We start from the raw sequence: 13,178 nt of genomic DNA on the forward strand, positions 1-13,178 counted from the left end.
CAGGGCCAAGACTGTTTCCAAAGAGTTCTGTAATTGTTTTCCACCTGTGCCTTGCGCAAAAACCACTGCTCAGCTGAGGGCCACATTCCCTTTCTCCTCCCTTTAGATTGAATCCCAAAAATAGAGAAGGGAGGAATAAATCCAGAGAGGCCAGGTCAGGGAGGGGAAGCCCGGGCGGGTTAATGAATGGAAGCAGCGACACGCAGCGGGCGTGTGCCCAGGGGAGCCTGGAAGGGTCTGCAGTGCCTGCACCCACCCAGGCGCGAACCCTGCGCGGTCCGCGGAGAGCACTGCTATGCCGCGGGGAGGAAGCACAGGCAGGTGTGTAACCACGCCGGACTCTGGCGGCTAGGGCTCTTTGCAGCCTCCAACCCGCATCGTCCGCTGCGCCCTGCAGACTGCCAGGACCCAGAGATGCTCCTGCTTCTCCCTGGCGTCTGCCGCCGCGGTCTGAAGGACTGCCCTGCCTCTTTGCTCCGGATGCTTGAGACTGGGAAGTGAGACCTGTGCTTGTGAGTGCGCAGTGTGAGCGAGAGTGTGTCCGCGCGTGTGCACACACGTAGGTGTATAAGCAGGAGGTGGGTGGCAAGACAGGGGGCAGTGGGCATGCGTGAGTGAGCACACACGTGTGATCATTTTGTGCGTCTGAATAGGAATCCCAGGGGGCACCTTAATAAAGAATTTTAAGGAGCACCTGAAACTCCTGGAGAGAAACTGCCCTAGAATATACGTTCCATGAGAGGAGGGATTTTTTTTTTTCCCCATTGCTCTGCCTCCAAACGCCCATTAGGTACTTGGTGGGTACAGAGGGAGGCCCAGAATAGTTAATGAATGGATGTCAGGAGTGGAGGAGGGTTGATCTGCAGTTGGAACTCTCTCCAAAGCCATTTCTCACTTCCTTCTCTATTCTTATCATAAGCCCTGGGCTTACTCCAAGACCAAGCATTCTCCACATCCAGGCTGTACCACCTTTTCCTTCCCTGCTCCTGTTGCCCCCTTCCCCTGATCCTCACAGGTGAGAGAGTGGAAAGTGGGAAAGTGACAGAAGCAGAGCTCTGGAAATGGAGAGCTATCAATGGCATCCTTCCTTCAGGATGTGGCGTCAGACAGGGAGCTCTCCCTCAGCTCCGCCACTTGGGCATTTAGATTTTGAACTCCAACATTTCCACTTTAAAACAGCACTTTATTCCCCTTGCCTCACAAGATTGTTGTGAAAAGTCAAGGGAACAGGAGGTGGAAACGTTTCAGAACACACAGGGGCATTTTACAGAAGGTTGGTTTCTTTTCCTGTGAGCACCCCTTTTGTGGTGGGGATTGGGTAACATTTAATAATCTCTAGGAAAACACCCCTCCTCTTTTCACCATTTGCCTTGAAGGAAATTTAAGGGTTACTGAAAAGTGAGGGCAACCTTCCTTTCTAAAACATCCAGAAGTAATGTGCCATTAATCATGTATTCTGCTGGGGCCATGTCACACCTAAGAGGGGCATTCTCCAAGTAGTGAAACAATTACATTGTGACCAGCCTAAAGCACAACAGCCTTGGCACTTCCACTTGGGCACCTTCTGCATGTGTGGCTGCCTCTGAGCCTTTGATGGAGATCAGTAAATTCTTCCTTCAGCTGTAGAGGGAGACACTGAAAACCTGACCCTGTTGGTAATTTTTTTTTTCCCCATCATGAAAGGATCAGATTTCACTCTTCTCAACCTGATTTAAGGACCCACCAGAAATAACAAACTTCATGGAATAATATGGAAATTATCCTCTTACAAATTGGGAGATATCTCTCTTCCTTGGGAGGAGATAGAAAGGATGTTAATTTTCTTTTACCATGGTGAAGCTGCTGCGATTAACCATGCCACCCGGGTAATTGTTCACTTATGTGTAAGCTGATAGCTTGCTGTTCCAGGGCGCACCTGCCAACACACTCCTGAATCACATGCTACCTCCTGATGAAAGGAAAATTCCCATCATATTCAGTTAAAGGAGCTCTTTAAACCTGGTCTGTCAATATCCTGAAGATGGAGATTAGCCCTGAGGTTAAGAAAAGATTTCCTAGGACTGGCTAGACATGTATTTGTTTAAAGGAATTAGGAAAACACCCAGTCTGAGCCTGGTCAATACCTCTTGTTTCTCAACTTGTGGAAAATAGTGATGGTCCACAGAGAAACCAGAAACTCCTATAAGGCCCTATGAAGGGTTTTTATTTGATAACAAGGGGAAATTCCTAAGATTTCTAAATTCCTATCTCATTTAGAAATCTTCCTAAAAGTTATTGGAAATAAGATCAAAAGCCCAATAGAAGAATTGGAATCCATATTAGGCTCCTCCTTCCACTCTGACATATTCAATCTCACTTCTCTTTCTGTCCTAAGCCCAGATATCTACAACTCCAGAGACTCCACAGACCTCTTAGACTCATTAAGAATCTTCTGGAGTTTTCAATAACGCTAAAGGAAGTACTAAAAGGTGTGTGTGTTTATATACATATATTTTAGCACTTCTGTTTAGACTTGACAGATTCCAAGAGCTTCCACACACATTACTGCACTTAATACAATCCTCAAAATAACACTATGTGGCAGATGTTGTTATTATCCTCAATTTCACCAAAGAGGAAACTGGAACTGGGACTCAGGGAGGTAAAGTGACTTGGGTGATATCATGCCATCAGGGTGCGGCACAACCACAATGGAGTCTACCCTCCCAGATCATTAAAAATGACTAGAGTCTCATCTGGCTCTGAGTGGAAAGGACCTCATAATTAACACTCTATGGCAAGTTGCTGATAGCAGTCTTATGTGCTGCCCCTTTCAGATATATTTGTGTTTAAATAGGAAACAATTTATAATCCAAATAAAGAAAGTTCTGTATGGCAATACATTCAGGCACCAGTAGCAGCTAAATAAAGGAAATAAATATAAGGATTTAAGATCAATCAGGATTGCTTGAATTATGAAAGCTGGCAAGAGTTTTATTTGTCAGAGCATCTACATGTCTACTGGATACCTGTCTGCCTTCAGCCTGTGCCCTTCCAATCTGCTCTATGTGGTGTTGAGTGCTCGCTTCAACAGCCCTCGACCTAAAAGCATCAGAAGGGAACTCTCCTTAGTACAGTGACTCCTTGAGTGTGGTCCCAGGACTAGTAGCAAAAGTATCACCTGGAACTTATTATTAGAGAGGCACATCTTCCTTTTAAGTTGATTATCAGGTATTTCCTCCCAGTGGTGAAATTCTAATACATGACTCCATGGAGAGCTGGGGTGTGCTGCAGTTTGAGTACCTCAACCTTGTTGCCTACAAGATAGTGCCCAGACCCCTCACAGACCTCACTAACTAAATCCACAGTCCCCTAATTATCTAGCCATACCCAACTAGCACTTACTGTTCCCTAAACATATCCTTTCCAAGTATCTTTGGAATCCTGTTCCCCTTGTTTGTATGGTATCTCCTTACTCTCTGCCTGATAATCTCCTATTATATATCATATAAAGTCCAACTCAAAGACTTGCTCTTTGGAGGGTTCACCTGTTTTCTTTTCTGGTACCCACAGTGCCTGTGCAAACCCCAGCAGCATTGCCATGTGGTGTTCTTCTGTTTCACCTGACAGTGAACTGCAATCCCAAGTTCAAAGGCTTTGTCTTGTATCTCTTGGTATTCCTGGTGCCTAGCATTGTGCCAGGAATATGGTATGTACCTAATAAGTATGTTTTAAATAAGTGAGTAAGTGGATGCATGAGCCCAAGTATTATATCATTCCTCACTGAGTAACAGAGACAGGCACCAGGCCTGTGGGCATACAGCTGGTTGCTTCAGAGCCAGAAGTGGCCCCCAGGCATCCTGAATCCTAATTCAGGATAGTAAGTAATTCTTGGTTTGTTTCACCAGACTCCATGTCTTTAGGTAATATAATTGTTAAACAAGAGTCTTTTTGGCTACTTTGTGACAGATAATTATGCCAAACACAGCGAACATAAAAAAATTCTCCCCTTTGGGCCATGGAGCTGTGATTTGGTGAGGTCACAGCCTGGTCTTGGTTATCTCTGCATCTCTTTGTGTTCATATTTATATATGGCACCAACCTATCATAATAGTATCTACACCAACTATTAAACCACTTATAATGCCCAGGAACCAATTTGTGGCAGCCAGCAATTAGCCCTATTCATGTTTTTAATTTTTCTCTCTTTGAAGTTTAATAGATGGTTATTATGATGTAGTCTGCGCTGCCTCCAAGTCTGCAGACTGCTTGCAGCCTGTCTACAGCTAGAGAAAATTAGACTCTAAGAGGGAAACTACATATAACCTACTGCGACTCTGGATTCATTTCTAAATCTGCTACATTGCCCAGGTTGTCTTTCCCCAGGCAGAGAGTCAGGATGAAAAAGGATTTGGAGTAACCCATTGTTCATTAATTCATGCAGCAAAACACTTTGTGAGCCTTGCTATGTGTGATCCACTGAGAACACACAGAACAAGACATGGTACCTTCCTTTACAGAGCTTCTAGATTAGTCAAGGGAGTAGGGTTGTGAGCAGGAATCTGCAAACTAGTGTGGTCCCTGCTGTGATAGAGGAAACTTAGGGGAGAAAGGATGTCTACAAAGGACTCAGAGGGAAGACTCCAGGAAAGGAGGCAAGGAGGTGAGAGCGGGGAGGTCACTTCCAAAGAGCCCCACAGACAGACTTGTCATGGTAGACCTTGGAGCTGCATCGTGTCTGGGATGTCTTGATATCCAGTAATGCCCAAGAGGCCCAGATCATCATCACAGCCTGGTACAAGGAGAGGAGGAGACAGTGGGAGGCATGATCTCTTAGTATAGTAGTGCCTTATTTGTGAACGATGGGCACAACCAAAGATCTGCTCAAAGTATGCCTTGTGTCAGGGAGAACTCTTGTTTCTTCAAGCCATTTGTGGCTTTGGGGATGGAGTGGGTTACAAGAATAGAGAGCTGTAAATGAAGTACTCAGAATTGATAATTGTCAACCTTTCCCTTTCTACTTGCTCATTCTCCAGAGCTTAAAAACATCAGTCTCTTTTATTCTGAAGAAGAGAAAGAAAGGAAAGGAAAGAAAGGGAGAAAAGGGAATGAAATCAGCCTAACAAAATAACAGCCCTCTCCAACTCTGATACTTTTATACTTGAAAGCTCTTGCTTTGTCTCTTTACTTCCTCCATTGATTACCAAGTTCCTAAACACGAAACCAAAACAAAAAAACTTACACTCACCCACCTCTCTTCTCATCCATACGTGGCTGCATGTTGAGTTTATTCTCGGCAGAACCATTATGGCAGAGGTTATCAGGGTCCTCAATGGCCATATCCAGAGGATCCATCCATTTATTCAACAAGATATATTTCTGTTCTGAACCAGACACAGGAATATAGTAAGGTAAAAATTTTCCTGGAGTTTATGTTTTCGTGAACTTCTTTTAGTTCTTCTGTCTCTGTAGCATTTGTTGTTGTTGAGCTTTACCTTCTGGAAACACTCTTGCATCCATGATACTAGTCTCCTATGGTCCTCCTGTCTTTTTCAATGTGCCTTCTAAATCTCCTTTGCAGATTCCACTTCCTCTGTCTATTCATTAATACCTGATAGTAGGTAGGTTGTTCTCTAAGCTCTAGACTAATTCTCCAAAGCCTATGTTTCCTCTGATTTTAGTTCTAAATATGTATCTCAATAGCTATTAATCACCTGCCTCTGAACATCTTGCCATGGACAGTACTTCAATGTCAACATAACCAAAGGAGAATTCTATGTGCTGTGCCCCCAGCTTCTCCTTCTCCCGAGTTTACCATGTTAGTGAATCCAGTCATGTAATCATGGAAGCTGGGATTCATCTCAGATTTATCATTTTTCTTACTCCTGTGCTCCCTATGCCCAGGCTTCTGTCCTAAATCCAAACCTTCATCATTCCTCCTTAGACTGCCACCTCCAGACTATCCATCCAACTGCTAGCAGACTGATCTTCCTGAATTGTGATTTGGGCATGCCTCTCTCCAGTATCCTCCCTTTCCTCTTCCCAGTATCCTCCATCTCTTCTAGAAGCAGATCTCGAATGGGACCCAAGACAGTTTTAGGAGGTCCATGAAGACAAAACTATTTTCATAATAGAGGACCTTATTTTACTCTTTTCACTGTGTTGATATTTGCACTGATGGTGCAAAAGCAATACTATGTAAATGTCAGGTGCCTTAGCCTGAATGAAGGTGTGGAACCAAGTCCATGATTCCCAGTATTTGTGTCTTACACTCTGTATACTCATAGAAAGAAAAAAAAACAGTTAATCATGCTCATATGAAGCAGTAAATAATAATTAATCTTATTAAACCTCAGCCCTTGAATGAGCATCTTTTAATATTCTGTGTGTCACATGCAAAGCACTTAGTAAACAATTCTGCCACATACCAGCATATGGGGGCAGTCTCGGGCAAAAGCATTTGTGCAATCCTGTGAGTTGCATGCTCAGCTAGCTCTTCCCCTCTACCTAAGTTGTACTTTCTAGAAGTACAACTTTTTAGAAGTACAACTCACAGACAACCTGTGGTTACTGTAGTATTATAGTTATTGGATATTTGACAGTCATATTCTCAAAAATTAATGAAGCAAGCTTGTTACTTCAAGGAAAATTACTGATAGTGTTTGATATCAATGATAAAAGTTTTTTTCAAACAAAAATAAAAAATTTGGAAAACATACACTTGTAACCATGATCATGGCAGTTTTCCATCACTTATGGACTTTCCTGATAAGAATGGTGGTGATTTTAACAAATGTGACTTGGGCATGCCTCTCCCCAGTATCCTCCATCTCTTCTAGAAGAAGATCTCAAATGTGACCTAACACACTTTCAGGAGGTCCATGGATTTGTTTGGTATCTTGTTTAATGAGATGTGTACATGTGTAGTAGAAGCTTTATGTAACTCACTGAGCCAGTATTTTCCAAATGACCAAGCTTGAGGTGACAAAATTATGCATATAATGATCTATTAAGGTGTAAAATGGATCAATAGATTTTAATGTAACAGAGTTTCAAATGTTCTTTAAACTGACTTTAGAATCCACATTTGAAATGAACCATTAGTAAACTACTATTTATCCAATTTCAGTATAGTATTAAAGAATATCCATAATTGGGTTGGGGATGTAGCTCAGTGGTGCTAGCATGTGCAAGGACCTGGGTTCAATTCTCAGTGCTGCAAACAAACAAACAGGAGGAGGAAGAGAATAAGAATGAGGAAGAGGAGAAGAAGGAGGAGGAGATCCATAGTTCTCTCAAGAGGCTTTTGAGAGAAAATTTCCCATTATACATCTGTATGAAACCTACTTTTCTTCATGTACTTCAATCAAAACAAGCAACAACTATTAAACACAAACATGAAAATCTAGTTCTCTTCTTTTAAACCACGCATTTCTCACTTTTTGGGGCTTTTAATGGTGCATTATAGTTATAAATGATAGTTTCATTTTGACATAATCATACATGCCTGGAGCTTAATTTACTCCATCTCAGTTCCTGGTCCTGTCCCCCCTTCCCTTCCCTCCTCCCTTCCTCTTTTCCACTTTCTCTACTGTACTGGTCTTCCTTCCACTCATTTTTTTAAAAAATTTATGTCTTATAGATATACATAAGAGTGGAGTTCTTTGTGGTATATTTATACACTCACATAGCATATTTTTGTCAAATTTGTTCTGTATTTCCCCCCCTTTCCTTTCTCTCTTCTCTCCCTCTCAATCTCTCTTTCTTCTATTTCACTGATCTTCCCTCTTATCTTTATGATATTTGACTTCCCCCCTTTCTTCCCCTTATTTTGTTCTAGCTTCCACCTCTGAGAGAAAACACTTGACTTTCTCTGTCTGGCATTTTTCACTTAGTAGGACATTCCTCCATTTACCAGCAAATGCCATAATTTCATTCTTCTTTATAACTGAGTAAAACTTCATTGTGTGTATATTCTATATTTTCTTAATTCATTTATCTGTTGATAGGCACCTGAGCTGGTTCCATATCTTGGCTATAGTGAGTTGCGCTGCTATAAGCATCAATATGATCGTATCACCATAACCTGCTGATTTTAGTTCTTTGTCATATGGTGGTTCCTTCCCTAGTTTTTTGAGGAGTCTCCATACTGCTTTCATGAGTGATTGTACTAATTTTCAGTCCCACCAAAAAAGTAAGAGTATACCTTTTCCCCCATATCTTTGCCAGCATTCATTATTATATTGTTGATCATTGCCTTTCTGACTGGAGTGAGATGAAATCTCACTGAAGTTTTGATTTGCATTTCCTTGATAACTACAGATGTTGAACATTTTTTCATATATTTGTTGGCCATTTGTGTTTCTTCTTTTGAGAAATGTCTCTTTATTTCATTTGCCCATTTCTTGATTGGGTTATTTGTTTTCTTGGTGTTACAATTTTTTAGTTCTTTATATAGTCTGGATATTAATCGCCTATTAAAGGAGAAGCTGGCTAAGATTTGCTCCCATTCTAGAATCAATTCTAGAATTGATTACCTAGGGAAGTAAAGTCCAAATTTCTTTACACAATAAATGAGGTCACCCATTCCTTGGGTTGCATCACCTTTCCTACCTGTTACAATCCTAACCCTGACTCCCCCCACTCCTACGACAACTGTGCTGCCAGCCTCCCAGGACCCAGGCTGGCTCTAGGATTTATGCCTTTGATCGTCCTCTGTCTAAACTGACCTTTCTGTATTTTGTTTTGTCTCTTTCCTCTCTGCCTTTCAAATACCTATTCGTACTTCAGAACACACCTAATGTCATCTTTAGTGAGCACCCTCCCAGCTCCCTCAGGAAAACTTGATCACTCCCTCCATTGTGACTACCCTTAACACCTGTCTCCAGGTACCTGCAACATGCCCATGCTGGTTCTCCTGGGTAACCCCAAGGCCTCACCATGGATAAAATTAGGACATTTCCCAAATGATAGGTGAATGGGTTATTTCCAACTTTTTGTTGTTGCTGACAGAGCCACCTTGGATGTGCTTATACATGTCTCCTTGGGCACTTATGCAAGAGGCCCTCCAAAGAGATTCCTGGAAGGGAAATAATTGGGTCACAGAGTTTATGTATCTTTACCTTTATCAAGGGTTGGTAACCTGTTTTCCAAATTAGGGGTACCAATATAGACTATCACCAGCAATGAACAAAACTTTCTGATTTCTCTCACATTCTTGCCAATATTAATGTAACCAGACTAATTTTTTTCTCTAAATTGATAGCCATGAAATTTTTATTTGCCTAATTACTGATAAGGTGAACATCTTCCCATAACCCATTCAGATACCTTCTTCTGAAATATCCTTTTTCTGTTTTTCTTTTGAGTTCTCTTTTCCTTACTGTCTTGAAATTCTTTCTGTATTCTAAACACTAAACTTTTCCCTGCTCTGTACCTTGCAGATCTATCCTCCTGTGTGTGGCTAGTCTTTTAACATGGTCTATGGAATCCTTCATTATGTGGAAGTTTTAAATTTTGATACAATCAAAATTGATCAATCTTTTCCTTTAGAGTTTAAGTTGTTTTTACGTATTGTTTAACAGATTCTTTGCTATCTCAAGTTCATAAGATACTGCATATATTTTTGTCTAACATGTTGTTTTACTTTTTACATTTAGGTCTTTGATCCTTCTGAATTTATTTTTGGGTAAAATGTAAAGAAGGGATCTGTTTTTATCTTTCTTCATATGTATAATTAATTAGTCCAAATCTACTAATTGAATACTTCCCCCTTTCCTAATTGATTTGAAATGTCATTTCTGTCCACATATTCTTTGGTCCATCTCTGGGCCTTTTATTTTATTTCACTGGTTTATTTCAAGGGTGAGCAAACTCTTTCTGTAAAAGGTGAGATAACTATTTTATGGTTTGTGGTTCCTAGAGTCTGTCACAACCACACCACTTGCTGTTGTAATGCAAAAGCAGCTGTGTGCCAATAAAACTTTATTTATAAAACAGTCAGGAGGCCAAATTCAGCCCGCATGCCATAGTTGGCTGATCCCTAGTCTATTTATCTACACTTGTGCCAATATCACACTGTATTGATTACTGGTAATTTTATAATAAATCTTTGTTAGAATCAATCTCCTCTCTTTGTTTTTCTTTAAAACTGTCAAATCTATCTTGGTCTTTCTTCTTTCCATATAATTAACATCACCTTAGAAATTCCTTGAAAATCACTGATTTTAGGCAGGGAGGGTTCCTTTTGTTTTGATTTTCTACCTTCATGAAGTGGGGATTTTGCTTTTTGATTTTTAGTCTTCTCTTCTTCTTACACATTTTCCTTCAGATATTGTCTCAGCCGTGTCTCACAGATTTGGTTGCTGTTGCTTCCACTACTGTTACAATACTTTATCAACAAATTAGGCATAAACAGTTTCAACAGAACTCTAGCACACAATATGATTTCTTGTTTTAGGGATTATTTTTGAAGTGTTCTTAAACTACCCAAATATAAGGGAACAGAGAGGTTTGTATTTTTTAGTTACTAATTTTACATTCACCTGTATTGTGCCTTGGAGAATCTGGTCTAATTATATAAACTGTTGTTGGACTTGTTTTGTTGTGTTTGTTTTTTGCTATTTTTGGAAACTTTCTTTGTAACCTAGTACATGGTAAGATTTTGTAAGTATCTTGGAACACTTGAAGGAATGTTATGTTCTCTGATTAATGGGAGTCAAGTTCTGTAGATCTTTATCTTAGATAAATCTTATTCCCTGAGCTTTTTCTAAACTTTCCAATATGATTGTGGCTTCTCTATTTTCCCCATTTTTCTACACATTTCTCTCTCTCTCTCTCTCTCTCTCTCTCTCTCTCTCTCTCTCTCTCTCTATATATATATATATATATATATATATAAAGTGAGGTAATTGCATACTATTGGGACTTCTGAGGAATGCCTCCAAAAGATAACACTCTTTTCTCTGCCTAAATCTGAATAAATCATGAATTAAACTAAAAAGTAAATATGTAGGTCAAAATATTCCCTTTCTTATTAGTAGAGGCTAAGTTGGAAGATGTGTTGGTAAGGGAGTCAAATGGACTTGTGAGCTGAACCCCAAAAGGGGCAGCACTCCCAGCCAGTGGCAGGCAGCCCTAGACCACAGCAATTCTTCCCCAAGAGGAGCAAGGCTTTGAAGAAAATTGGAACACAGGCTTCCTGAGGTCGGCTTGCCTCAAAAAGGAAGAATACAGCAAAATTGAACTGCACATGCCCAGTTATCATGGTCAATCTCCCTACCAGACAAGCTCCTCCCAAGGCAGAGTAAGTCAGGGCAATGATGACAGGACCACAGCAAAGTCCCTCCTCGTGGGAGCTAAGAGAAAGCAGTGTTGTTCTCTTGCTACAAGCCTACATGTTTAAGATTGTTTAATTATCCTGATGAATTGTTTTTTTTTCTATTGTGTATTGATTCTCTTTATGACTAATACTGTTTTAACTTAAAAATTTGAGATGACATCACAGTAACTATATAGAAACTTTTAAAAACTTGTTTTATGCTTGGTTTATCTTTTTTCAGGCTTTTGTTACAGCTGTTGACCGGTGACGAGTCCTTGCTTCCCCGATGTTGAAGAATAACACCAAAGAAGCACGCCGAGGCAAGGTCAGAGTAGAAATTAGAAGTTTATTAAAGGACAGCAGAAAAGACTTCTCCCGGAGGAAGAAGGGGACCCAAGAGGTGGAATCCGTGGAAGGGATGTTGTCTCCCCTTTTTATAGTTCTTTCAGTGATGGAATGTAGGTGGGAAGGCCCGAGGGGTGGGACACAGGTGGGCCAAAGAAGTAATCTGGTCAGGAAGGACTTCTGAGTCAGCACCTTTTTGCTGGGGGCTGTTCATTAACATTTCTTTGAGGTGGACTTTGGCCTAGGGCCTTTTCAGGACTTCATTAACATTCCATGAGTTGTCCTGCGTTTTCCCTGAGTCATTCTCCGCACGGCCTCCATTTTAGATTTCACTCGATATTAGACCCGATTTATCTAACTACACTGACTACCTAACTTTAAATCTGGCCTCACTTTTACTTTTAATCTTCTGCATCATTACATTTTTGTCATATCCTTTTTGAAGAGAATATAGCTGAAATTCTTGTGGTAATACTAGGGGTAGTTGGGTGAAATCTTTAATTCTTTTTAGTTTTTCTCTTGAAAATGTTTAAACCTATATGATGGAAAAGGACTGGCTCTAGCTCAGCAGTTCCTTCAACACAGAATGTACAACCTATAAGATGGAAACCATCCTATCCCCTCAAATAAGTAAGATCCACTATCTGTTAAATTCTTGCCAAATTGTTCTCTCTCTCTCTCTCTCTCTCTCTCTCTCTTTCCTTTCCTGCTCTCTCTCTCTCTCTACACACACACACACACACACACACACACACACACACACTTCTTTTTCTTTGACAGTTCATCTGAAGATAGAATGTACTTATCATGGCATTTCAATCCTAAACATTTCAAAACACATCTCCAGAGAACAGTCATTTTTTAAGCAATGATATCACCATTACCCACCTAGGAAAAGCAACATTAATTCAATATCTTGTCATATGTTGTGCATGTTCAAATTTTTGCAGTTGTCTCAAATATGTGCTCTCTAGCTGTTTTTGCCTTTTCATTAAGATCCAGTCAAAATTTATGTACTGCAACTGGACACTATGTCTCAATCATTTCCATCAGCCTAGATATTCTCCCCCTCCTCCTCTGTTCTCCATTACGTGAAATCTTCTGTACAGTCCAGGCCTCCTGTCTTGTAAAACATTTCTATATTCTGGATTTGCCTGATTGGTTTACCTGGGGATCAGTGTTTGGACTCTTTCCAGTTTGAAGCTATTACAAATAAAACTGCATGAGTATCCTTGTACAAGCCTTTGTTTTGACACATATTTTTGTTTCTCTTGATAAAATACCTTGGGGTGGAATGACTGGTCATGTTAGGTATATGCTTATTTTAAAAAATCTTCACTTTTTATCAATGTACATATACCATTTTATGTCCCCTAAAGCAGTATATGGATGTTCCAACTGCCCCATATCTATGCCAATACTTGGTAGATATTCTCATGGTTATATGGCAATATCTAATTGTGGGAGTTTTTTCCTTAATATTATATATTTACAATACAAACAAGAAACTGGTGCAATGGGAAACTTAAATCCT

Source organism: Marmota flaviventris, chromosome 9, assembly GCF_047511675.1.
Source record: "Marmota flaviventris isolate mMarFla1 chromosome 9, mMarFla1.hap1, whole genome shotgun sequence".
Classification (NCBI taxonomy): Eukaryota; Metazoa; Chordata; class Mammalia; order Rodentia; family Sciuridae; genus Marmota; species Marmota flaviventris.